Genomic DNA, 10,931 nt, shown 5'->3' with positions numbered 1-10,931 from the left:
AGCGCCCGCCGCACAAAGGAACGCGGGGCTAGGCGCGGAGCCTCCCCCGGGACCCCGCCGGGGAGGCTCTGCCTGGGCGCGCAGCGCTGGGGGAGCGGCTGCGGGCTGCGCAACCCCGGGCGGCGGCCGGGGCCAGGCGATCGGGAAGGAGAAAGGGGAGGGGAATAGGGATGGAGCGAGCCCCCGAAAGAGGGGAGGTGGACCGAGGGTGCTGGCTGCAGCCACGCCGGACTGCGGGGCCTCTAGGATCAGGAAGGGGTGGCGCGGAGGGATGGGATGGGGGCGTCCGGGAGGCGGAGGGCGGAGGCAGAGACCCTGCGTTCCTTAATGATTCTAGTTGGGGAGGGATGGAAAATGAGAGCGCTCCCCTGTATAAAGGGGGCACGATGGGAAAGGAGGGGCACATTCCCCGCGGTGCGGGATGCGGAGTGTGGCTCACCCAGGGCTGGGCACGTGTGCCTGGGATGGGGACTGCCCTCCGGAGCAAGAGAGCAGTTATTCAGAACAGTGAGCTTAGTGCGACCGAGGGGAGCCCTGCAGAAAGGTTTCTCTGGTCTTGACGAAAGACAAGGCATAGGTCCCCCCCACTGCTGCCGCCGCTGCCGGCCCAAGCATCCCAGGCTCAGAGGAGAGATCCGGACCGAGATGGAGGTGGTTGTCACTTGACCCGCACCCCTCACTCCCTGAGCGGGGCGCTGTCGCGGCTGCCCAGATTACAACCCTGTTTTGCAGACCTCCAGCCAGACTCACCGGCCGATGAAAAACTGCAGGGATGTGGGAAAGAGGCCAGAATGGGAGTGGGGCCCCAGCTGGTGACTGCAGCTGCGGAGTATTCGCTCTTATCCGCACCTGGACACCGGGCTGGACACCGTTAGGACGCAGGGGAGGCATCCCCCAAGTCGTTACTGAGGATCCGAGGCCCTGAGAAACACCAGCCAATCGAGAGAATAAACCTAGATCAAAGAAAGAGTCTCTCTGGGCCTTGAGCCCCAGGCCCAGTCTAGGAACCGGCCATGGGCACCTATTTCAAAATCCCCAGGAGGACATGCCCTATACAGGGGAGCTGTGGCTCCTTCTAGCTACTCTGGCTTCCAGCAGGGGGGAAGCTGACTTTGAGCACAGTGTTGGAGGACCCAGGCTCTTGGCAGACTCCTCCAGGCCAGCCCAGGGAGGTCAGGGGTCTTCAGGGTGCCTCTGCCACAGACCCTTCCCAACAGGAAGCACAAAGCTTCCTGTTGGATGCCTTCCTGAGCAGGTGAGGAAGAGTCTTGAAATATGTCCTGGCACTTCCTAGGTGTGTCCTGGTTCACCCCAGCATCTCTGGGATCAGAGACAACCTGTGGCTTGTGCAAGGGAAGACCTTGTCCCCATCTTGGACCCAAATGCTTTACAGAACACACACACACACAGACACACACCCGCTGTGGTCAGAATCCCACACAGAAAGCAACAAAGTGGGGTTCTTCCCTCTCCCTCCAAGACGTCAAGAAGGACCCATGTTGTTTCTGACTGTCACTTGCTTTCCGGTGCTGTGATTTTGCGGTGCCGCTTGCTGTGTCCCTTTCTGTGTGCTTTTCTTCTGCTGAAGGACACGGGCAACGCAAGGTGCACAGGATGCACTGCCACCCACAAGGGGCTCACGGACAAGGGGCAGCAAATTGCAAGCCTTTAGGAGGGAAGGTTCCAGGAGGTGGGTAAATGTGCAGTTCCCAGGGGAGGTCCCAGAGTGAGGTGGACCAGGGAGGGTGTGTGCCGGGAGGAAGGCAGCCCCAGCTTCCCGTGGCTGCTGGAACAAAGGAGCACAAATTGGGAGGCTTGAAACAACAGAAATGTAAATGTAGTCCTCACCACTCTGGAGGCAGGAAGTCCAAGATCAAGGCGTCAGCAGGACCGCTCCCTCTGGAGGCGGCAGGGGAGAAGCTGTTCCTAGTTCTATGTGGAGGCCCCAGGCATTCCTTGACTGGTGGCCTGGTCACTCCAGGCTCTGTATTCTCCTTAATCACTCCAGCCATAGGCCTCTGTCTTGCGTGTGTCTCCCTTGTCTCTCACGTTGGACTTAGGGCCTGCTCTGATGATCCAAGATGAATGAGGTCCTCCTCTCAATGTCCCCAACTGAGTCCTATCTGTTGCCATGTAAGTGACCACTGCTCTTACCTACTTCCAGGCACCCAGGATGAGAACATGGACAGACTCTTGAAGGACCACTGTTCAGGACATTAAGGCATTAATCCTGCAAACGTGCAGTGACGTGGGGATCCCAAGTCCAAGTAATTTACAGGGGGCTGAGGTGGCTCTTGCTTGGGCAGGGACTTGACAAGAGATTAGGTTGAAGAGGCCATGATCACAGAAGTGGGGATGGTTGAAGCTACAATGGTGGTTGAAGGTCAACCAAAAATAAATGATACCAACAGGGCTTGATCTCCCCTCTGGACCCCAGCTTCATCTTAGAACCAACCATGTAATTCCAAGTGCCACAAAGGATTTTTAACACATTTGGTTTTTCTGAACGACTCTTGGCTGTCTGTACTTCATGGTTGCTGATCAGAGGGATATATTCACTGTTTAAATGTCTGAAGTAACCCCTGGTTGTCCTCCCCAGGTCAGCCAGATCCTGCTCCTCAACACTCAGAGCCAACCTGCTATTTCTACCAAGTCCAAGGCTGATGGAGACTTCCCTTGTCCCACTAGTTGAAGTTCACATCCTCACTGCAACAGGTAGTGTGGCACAGTCGCTAGGCCACATGAAGTGGTCTGTTTTCCATTACTATAAGGAAATACCTGAGGCTGGAACTTTATAAATAGGTTCATGTGGCTCACAGTTCTGGAGGTGCAAGGGCATGGTGTCAGCATCAGCTCAGCTCTGGTGAGGACCCTTTGGTGAATTGGCATCATGGCAGGAGGAAGTGTGAGAAGAAGATAGGAAGCCAGGGTGAGCAGGTGAAAAGTAACTCAGAACTACCTGAGTCCCAGGGGAAGTGCCCCAGGACCTCTCACCAGGCCCCACCTCTTAAAGGCCCCACCACTTAACATTACCACCCTGGGGACTAAACTTCCAACACACGAACCTTGGGGGGGAATCCCAGCCAAACCCTAGCACTATGCCCTGATCTGGAACCTGGTCCCTTCCTACTCCAAACCGTGTCACTATGGGTAAGTAGATTACTCTCTCTGTGCCTCGGTTTCCTTATCTGTATAGATAATATCTCCATCATGGTGGTATTGTAAGAATCAAATGGGCTATTAGTTAAAAAAAAAAAAAAACAGTTCTTGCTTTAGCTATTATTGCTCTGCCTTCTAATTCTGCACCCTTAGGCAGTTGCATATGCTGGAGTCAGGACAAGGTGATGGGCATTTTTTATGGTTCTGGACAGTCCAGAATGGCTGAGAATCTCCATCCCCACAGTTCTGTGAGCTTACTATCTCAGAGGAGGCGAGACTGGTTCCAGGCCCTCGGGTTCCTGCACAGGGGACAGGCTGCAGGCTCTGGGCTTCCCACCTCCAGCCTGATCCCAGGACGGGTGAGGGAGGCCGCCCAGCACCAGCAGCAAGTGGAAGCTTGGTGCTGCCTGTGTTGATCAGAGAAGGCTCTGGCCATCCCACAGCCTGGAGACGCAGGTCCAGAGACGCTTCATCCACACGTATTTTAATGACTGAGAGACAGCTCAGGTGCCTGAGACAGCTCCATTTTAAAGTGTCCACTTCCCCGGCTTTAGTAATATTCCCAAGGCTGTGCCACTGACCCCGCTCCTTCCTAGACACTTAATCACCCCACAAGGAGACCCTGAGGCACTAAGGAGCACACTCCCTGTCCTCCCCTCCCTCCCAACCCTGGCAGCTCCCAGTCTGCTTTCTGAATTCACCTCTTCTACAAAGCTGATGGCTTCACCGTTCTCTGGTCCAGTTCCTAGCTCACGAAGTCAGCCGGCACACTGTTGTGGCCTGGGGGGACCCAGGCTCGGGGTCTTTCTGCAAACCACAGAATCCACTGGCCTGGTGAAGCAGCCATTCTGGTGGAGTCCTCGCTGTCCCTCCTCCCCCTGAGCTGCTGCCACACTCCACCCCTCCCCGGAGCCCACAGGCCTTCGGAAACACTTTTTGCTTTGCCCCTGGTCCACATGGCAAACTCCCACTCACCCTTCAAGCCCGGGTTTAGTGTCGCCTCCTCTTTGAATCTGGCCTGTCTTTATGCTAGTCTGGGTCTGGTATTCACATCTCTTTCTAGACCGCAAGCAAATCCAGGTAGAACTGCTTTATCTTTCATTTCCCTGTCTCCCGAGTGGCACTGAGGAGTCGGGCAGATTGGCACCAATTTACTGCCCACTCACAAGAAATGTGTTTAATCATCGCTGGGGAAGGCGTGTTCCAGTGTGCAGTAAGAAAACACGTGGACTGGTTCAACCTGGAGGCAGGGTCGTCCACCATGTCATTGTGACATCCTCTCTCCTAAATGTTACCTATTATAAATGTTCATTTCTGGAAAACTCAAAATATTTAAAAATATACAAATAGACAAAAACATACAGTTGCTGGTGGTCCCCAGGGTTTTACTTACCTCTGTATTTCTCAGCACTTGGCCATTTAAAGCAATCTGTAATGGTTAGCAGCACATGGCTGTTTTGTTTCTTTGTTTATATTCACAGGGACTGAGTCAATACTGTCATGGCGCTCAGAGGCACTTGGGGACCTAGTACGTATTTAAAAGGAATTGTGTGCATGCGTTTTGTTTTAGGTTTGGGAGGTGGTTGTTTATTGTTGTTTTGCCTTATTGTCTTAGTGAACTGAAAGGTTAATAAAATAGGTACTTGTCACTCTGTTTTTCTATACGCTTAACAAAACACTGTTGAAATCTTGTTCCCAGGATGTGTTGTCCCCAACTGTGAACTGTTTGCTAATCTTGTTCCCAGAATGTGCTGCCCAAACTGCCAAACTTCAGGATACACTCCCTCACTCGGTTGCAGGCAAACTGCTCACTCGCCCTGACCTGTCAATGAACTTCCCTCCCTGCCCTCTCCAAGAAAAGTATATAAGCTCTGCTCAAGCGGTTCTCAGGGCTCCATCTCTCTTTGCTATAGAGAGCTCTGGGCCCCAGCATGCTGGTCTCCAAATAAACCCACCCTTCTGCTTTTGCATAAGACAGTCTCTTGTGGTCTCTTACTCCGACGTTTCGCCGGACCCTTACAGAACTACTCAGCCATTCCTGATTTTCCTAAATTATTTCTAAGATCCATTTTGCCCTGGTGCTGAGACCCTTGACCTTGGTAGTGTGTGAGCAAGAAAATAATAGCCAAAGGCTCTGGTGAGTGGCCCTCTCTGGACCACATTTTCCTTTCTATATATTGATAGGATATTCACAAAATCATTTTTGTTTTTTTTTTAGCTCCAAGATTTGGTATATAAGACAAGATGATTTTCAAACGTTCGCTATTTTGATTCCCATTTTGAGTGCAGAGCATTTCAATTTTGCATCATCAGTGGGCATAAAATAGTAGAAGCTGAATTCTTTCCATTTGGGTGCCCACCTCTAAGGTTCTGGGAGCTAATTCCTGTTACCTGTCCACCTTCTTCTCTTATAAGCCGGGCTTTTTTCAAATGTTCAAATCTGCCCAACCTTGAAGAGGAGGACATTAAAATGGGAAAATACTTAGGACAAGAAGTACTGTCCCTGTCCAGCTAGAAAGAACCTGAAAGGACGACTAGTGGCCCCAGGTTCCCATCAGTGGGAGGCAGGGGAAGAGGGAGGAGAAGCAGCCCTCCCACCCCAAATAGAGGACAGTAGGAGAGGGAGCCCACAGGGATTTCTAAAGGGCGTGTCACATCGAATACACTTTATTTTTAGGGGTGGGAATCAAATTCAGAAGCCAAAGCTCCACAAAGTTTGCTTGAGGCAGCACAGATCCAGGGGCAGATCCAGGGAAGCAGTCTCCTAGGGGCAAGGATGAGCAATCCTCTAGTTCCACACCTCCATTTCACATCTGGGCCAGCAGGGGCAGATTGTCACTGGCCACCCTGCAGAGAGGCAGAGCCTGCCCTAGGACTCCCAGAGAGCAGATGAGCTCACAGACTGTCAGGTCAGGGTTCTCCAGGAATGGAACCAGTAGGAGACACAGTTTAATCTGTGTGAGACGGGAAGAAGTGGAGTTGGCTCAGGTGATAGTGGAGGCAGAGAAGTCCCCTGACAGGCCAGTTGTAGCGTAGCTCAGTCCAAGACCAGAGGGCTCAGAACTGGAGAAGCTGACGGCACAACTCTCAGTCTGCGACCCAGAGTGCTACTGGTGCAAGTCCCAAAGTCCAAGGTCAGACAGGCTGGAGCTCTGAGGTCCAGAGGCAGGAGAAGCAGAGTGTCCCAGCTCCAGGAGAGACGGGGGTGGGGGGAATCCTCCTCTCTTTTCTGGATCCAGTCTGGGCCCCAGCAGACTGGATGGTGCCTTCAACCGTGAGGACATATATTCCCCACCTGGTCCCTGAACTCACAGGTTGGTCTCCTCAGACACTCCCAGAAGTGACACTTTACCAATCCCTAGGTGTTCCTTATTGCAACCAGGCTGACACCCAAAGTCACCAGTCACAGATCAAGCCAGCTTCCGTCTGCCCACTGCTTCCCTCCCTGCCCTGGGAGTCCAGATGGTGCTGTGCAGGGCACCTGCCCTTGGCCCTCAACCCTCCCCCTAGGACACCAGATGCCCTTGTGGACTAGAGCCTGCTTCAGTGGATCCCATGCCCTCTGGCCAAGCAGGCTGGCCCTGTTCTGGGGGTCCCCATACCCCAGGGCAGCCCAGTTCTTCCAGGCTTTTCTCTCCCCTCCCCTCCTGCACCCTGATGTGAGCTCTGGCCACTGAAGCCTCCTCCGTGCTCTGTGCCCTGGCCACACCTTTGCAAATGATCCTTTGGAACCCAGTCTCTTCCAAGGACCCCTCTCAGCTTGCAGCCCCCTCTTGGCATGGAGAGACACCAGTGCTAAGGCCTGGGAAGTCCCTCCCTCCTGGAGCAGGAGACCCCTCCTCCGCCCTCCTCCTCCAGTACTTTCCCTTCCATTGCCCTTGATTGCTTTTTCTTTTCTTTTTTTTTTTTTTTTTTGTTAGCTTCACAAAAATCTTGCAGGGAAAGGGCAGATACTGTCATCCCCATTTTGCAGATAAAGGGACAACAAGGGGCTGACATGGTGGCTAAGGACAGCTACCACACGGTGTGCTGGCAGTGATGCACACCTTCTGGGCAAAGCACAGTCCACACTGCAGGTGGGCTCTGTAAGGACACCATGTCCAGGTGAGGCCACCAAGGCCTGGGAGACACGTGGTCATTAAGGCGGTGCTGGCAGAGGTGTTAGCAGAGGGGAGACGAGCACACGCTGTCCCTGTGGGTTCCCAACCAGAGATGCCACCCAGCCCCCTCCCCAGCCCCCGCCTGCCCTTATGCTCAGGTAGCTGGCCCCTTCTTCACTCCATTTAGGACTCTAATGGAGGAGGCAAGTCCCCTTAACCTGGACACAAGCCCCCTCCCTGGGAAAGCAAGCCCTCCCTCCCAGACCTGGTTTTCCTTCTGTAAGAGGCAGGTTGGGGCTGAAGGAACTGGATTCCCCTGCAGCCAAGAGCCACTTTTCTGTGTTGTGCTCTGGCACCTTGAACCATGGCCCCGGAGACATCAGAGCCACCACGCCCAAGGTCTCACCATGCCCGAGGGCACACTGAGGTCCCACAGGCTCTTGCCCACTCCTGGGCATGAGTTGTAAGGACCATAGGATTTGATTTCCCTGGGCTCCCTCCTGCCTTTCTCAAAAGCATCCCAACATCACCCTCAGCAGCTAAGTACAAGGCTTCTAGCTTGTTGCAATAACTTGATTTAAATTATTTAGTCGGTAAATGATTATAAAAGCACTTTGCCAAAGTAAAGAACCACAGAAAGGCCAAATTCTAGTAACAATGGTACCGCCATACGCTTGGATGAATTATGGAATTTTTAAAGGCCTGAAGATGGATGATGCAATTCATTCCATGCTTTGTGGAGCCAGGTCCCTGGAGAGTGTGGCTCCCCACATGCAACCTGGAGATTCACACCAAGGCCAGGCGGCTCAGGATGACCTAATGGGGCTTTTCCATCCCCACCGTCTCTGCTTGGCAGCTGGGGCTGGGGCTTTGGTAGTTGCCTCAGAGGGAAATTATCACTCCTCCACCCCAGGAGCAGCCCTGATCTGAAGGCCCTGAGCTGTCCTTGGACTTCTGGCATGATTATTTTTCTAGCATCCACAATGCACAACCTTCTTCTGTCAGCAGGCACCCCCCCCCCTTTACTCAGGCCCAGCTGAGGCATGGGGTCGGTTCCTTGTGAACAGATTTTCCGGCAATTGCATTTTGATCCATCTCGTCTACTTTTCCTCCTTGTAGAACAGTCATTCTAAAATGCAAGGCACATTGTCCTGCCTTCTGAGACAGAGGACCTTGAAAAGAATTTAAGCACCTCTTGGAGAATTGGGTCAGCTTCATGAATACCCATCTTCCAAGCTGGGCAACGTGGGGGCTAGGGCCCCCCACCCCACCCTGAATGTCCCCAGGCTGTGGGGCCTGGTTACCGTTTGGGCCTGCTCCTGTGACCTCTGCCCTGACAGGGGCCTGCACAAGGTCGTCACTACTCCACGCCACCTCTTCCTGAGATGTATTCTCTAATCTGCTACAAGCATAGATGCCAGGCTGTCAGGCTTACTAGAAGCACATCTGAGTAAGGCGGTCACAGTGGGTTGAAGAGCATCCCTCCAAAACTTGTGGCACCTGGAACCTCAGAATGTGAGCTCATGTTAAAATAGGTCTTTGCAGGCGTGAAAGGTGAGGATCTTGAGATGAGATCATCCTGGATAGAGGGTGGGCCCTGAACCCAACGACTGGTGTCCTTCTAAGAAGGGATAGAGGGGGACACACCACGCAGAAGGCCATGGGAGGACAGAGGCAGAGACTGGAGTGACACCTCCACAAGCCAAGGACTGCCAAGGGTTTCTGGGAGCCACCAGAAGCTGGGAAGAGGCATGGAGCAGATTCCCCAGAGCCCGCCGAGAGCATGGCCTGTGGACGCCTTGACTTTGGACTCGAGCTTCTGGAGCGGCAGGAGAGCTGGTGTTGATTTAAACTGCACAGCTCACGGCAACTTGTTACGATAGTCCCAGGAGACAGTCAGAGGCTCTGAGGCCCAAATAGCTTTCACACTGTCAATGCTTTCGCGCTATGTTTTAATATATCACATATTTCAGCAGCTTCGGCATTGTTTTGAGTTCTACAAGCACTTTGCACATGTGTGAGTTTCCATGATTAAAGCTCAGGAGAAGGAGGAGATATGGCCGCTCAGTACTGCTGCTCTTGGCTACTGCCTGCACAGGCCAGGAACTAGGCTAGCTGTCCCCTGGTCCCCAGTCTATCCTGGAGGGATGCTGCTTCTCCATGGGCACAGTCCTCAGCTTTGGATTTTCGAATCATCCACCTGTGTTAGAACAGGGACGGAACTTACTGAGCAATATCAGTCCAAGGCTGCGGTTCGGTTCTCCAAAAATGGTCCCTGGACCAGCAGCAGCCTTAACTTTGAGAAATGCAGATTCTCAGGCCCCACCCCAGACCTGCTCCATCAGAACCTTTATCTTTGAATAAGTCCTCTGGGTGATTCTGGTGCACACTTGAGTTTCAGAATCACTGGTCCCAGATTTGCAAACTGGAATTCTACAGGTCAAGCTGTACTTGTTTGGAGTCTTTAAAATTGCCTTTACAGGAAAAAAAAATTGTTTTTAATTAAATTTGAGAAGTCTGACAGCAAACATTGCCGTGTGGCAAACTGCCTAAGCATGATGGCGCCCACCCACCCCTTCCTGCCTCGGATGGGCCTCTGCCCCACTCACCAGGCTTCCTAACCGCCTGGCCCTGCAGGCACATGAGTGTGAGACCACACGTACTCAGTTATCTCATTTGACAGTGGGAAATGGAAGGGCCCACGTGGGCAGGAACCCGTGTCTGGTCCACGGCAGGCTCACTCCGCAGGTTACTCCAACAGCTCCGAACCTTAGCAGCAACTCAAGGAAAGGACAAGAAGTTCATCCTTGGGGGGACCTGGTAACCAGGTCCTGAGGCACCAGGCTCTGGAATTAGATGCCTTGGTGGCCCCATGGTCTCAGGAGGAGAAGTGGAGCACAGAATGGGGTAAGGCCATGAGAGGGACAGGAGGGAAAGGTGCAGAGCTTCAGATGATGACCACGAAAAAACCATCTGGTAAGTAAGTGTGAATAAAGCCATGTGGACCTTGGAACTCTCACGTCCTCTGTGGGCTGTGCAACGGGGCAGCCAATGTGCAAACCAGCATGGCAGCCGCTATTCACAGCACTGGGCAGAGACTTGACATGTGACCCAGAAGTTCTGCTCCCAGATGTGTGCGCAAGAGGATTAAAGCATCTATTCACACACAACATTCATATAAACACAGAGTTCAGAGCACCACTAAATTCTAATAGCCCCCAATGGAAATAACTCAAATGCCCACCAACAAATGGGTGGATACACAATGTGGCCTGTCTGGGTGATGGGACTCTTTTCAGCTACAAAAAGTAAGGGAACACCACCACCTGCCCCAGCAGGACGCTCTGGAAAGAAGCCAGACATGAAGGACCACGTTGTTGATCCCATTTATAGGAAATGTCCAGAAAAAGACAAATCTGTGGAGACAGAAGTGGGATTGGGGTTACCAAAGGCTGGGGACTGGTCACTGCCGATGAGGCCGAGCCTCCCTGGGGTGGTGAAGAGTCCAAGGTTAGTAGTGCTAGTTGTACAACCCTGAAAGGATGAAAAACCAGTGAATTGGATGCTTTTATATGCTGCATTTCAGGGTGTGTGAATCATTAAACTTCAATGTTTTAAAAAGGTGGTGATGGGTAAAATGAGCAGAGTCCTCTCTAGTGGGAGATGAGAGAA

Source organism: Urocitellus parryii, chromosome 10 (genome assembly GCF_045843805.1).
Source record: "Urocitellus parryii isolate mUroPar1 chromosome 10, mUroPar1.hap1, whole genome shotgun sequence".
NCBI lineage: Eukaryota > Metazoa > Chordata > Mammalia > Rodentia > Sciuridae > Urocitellus > Urocitellus parryii.
Note: the sequence above shows the minus strand (reverse complement) of the source record.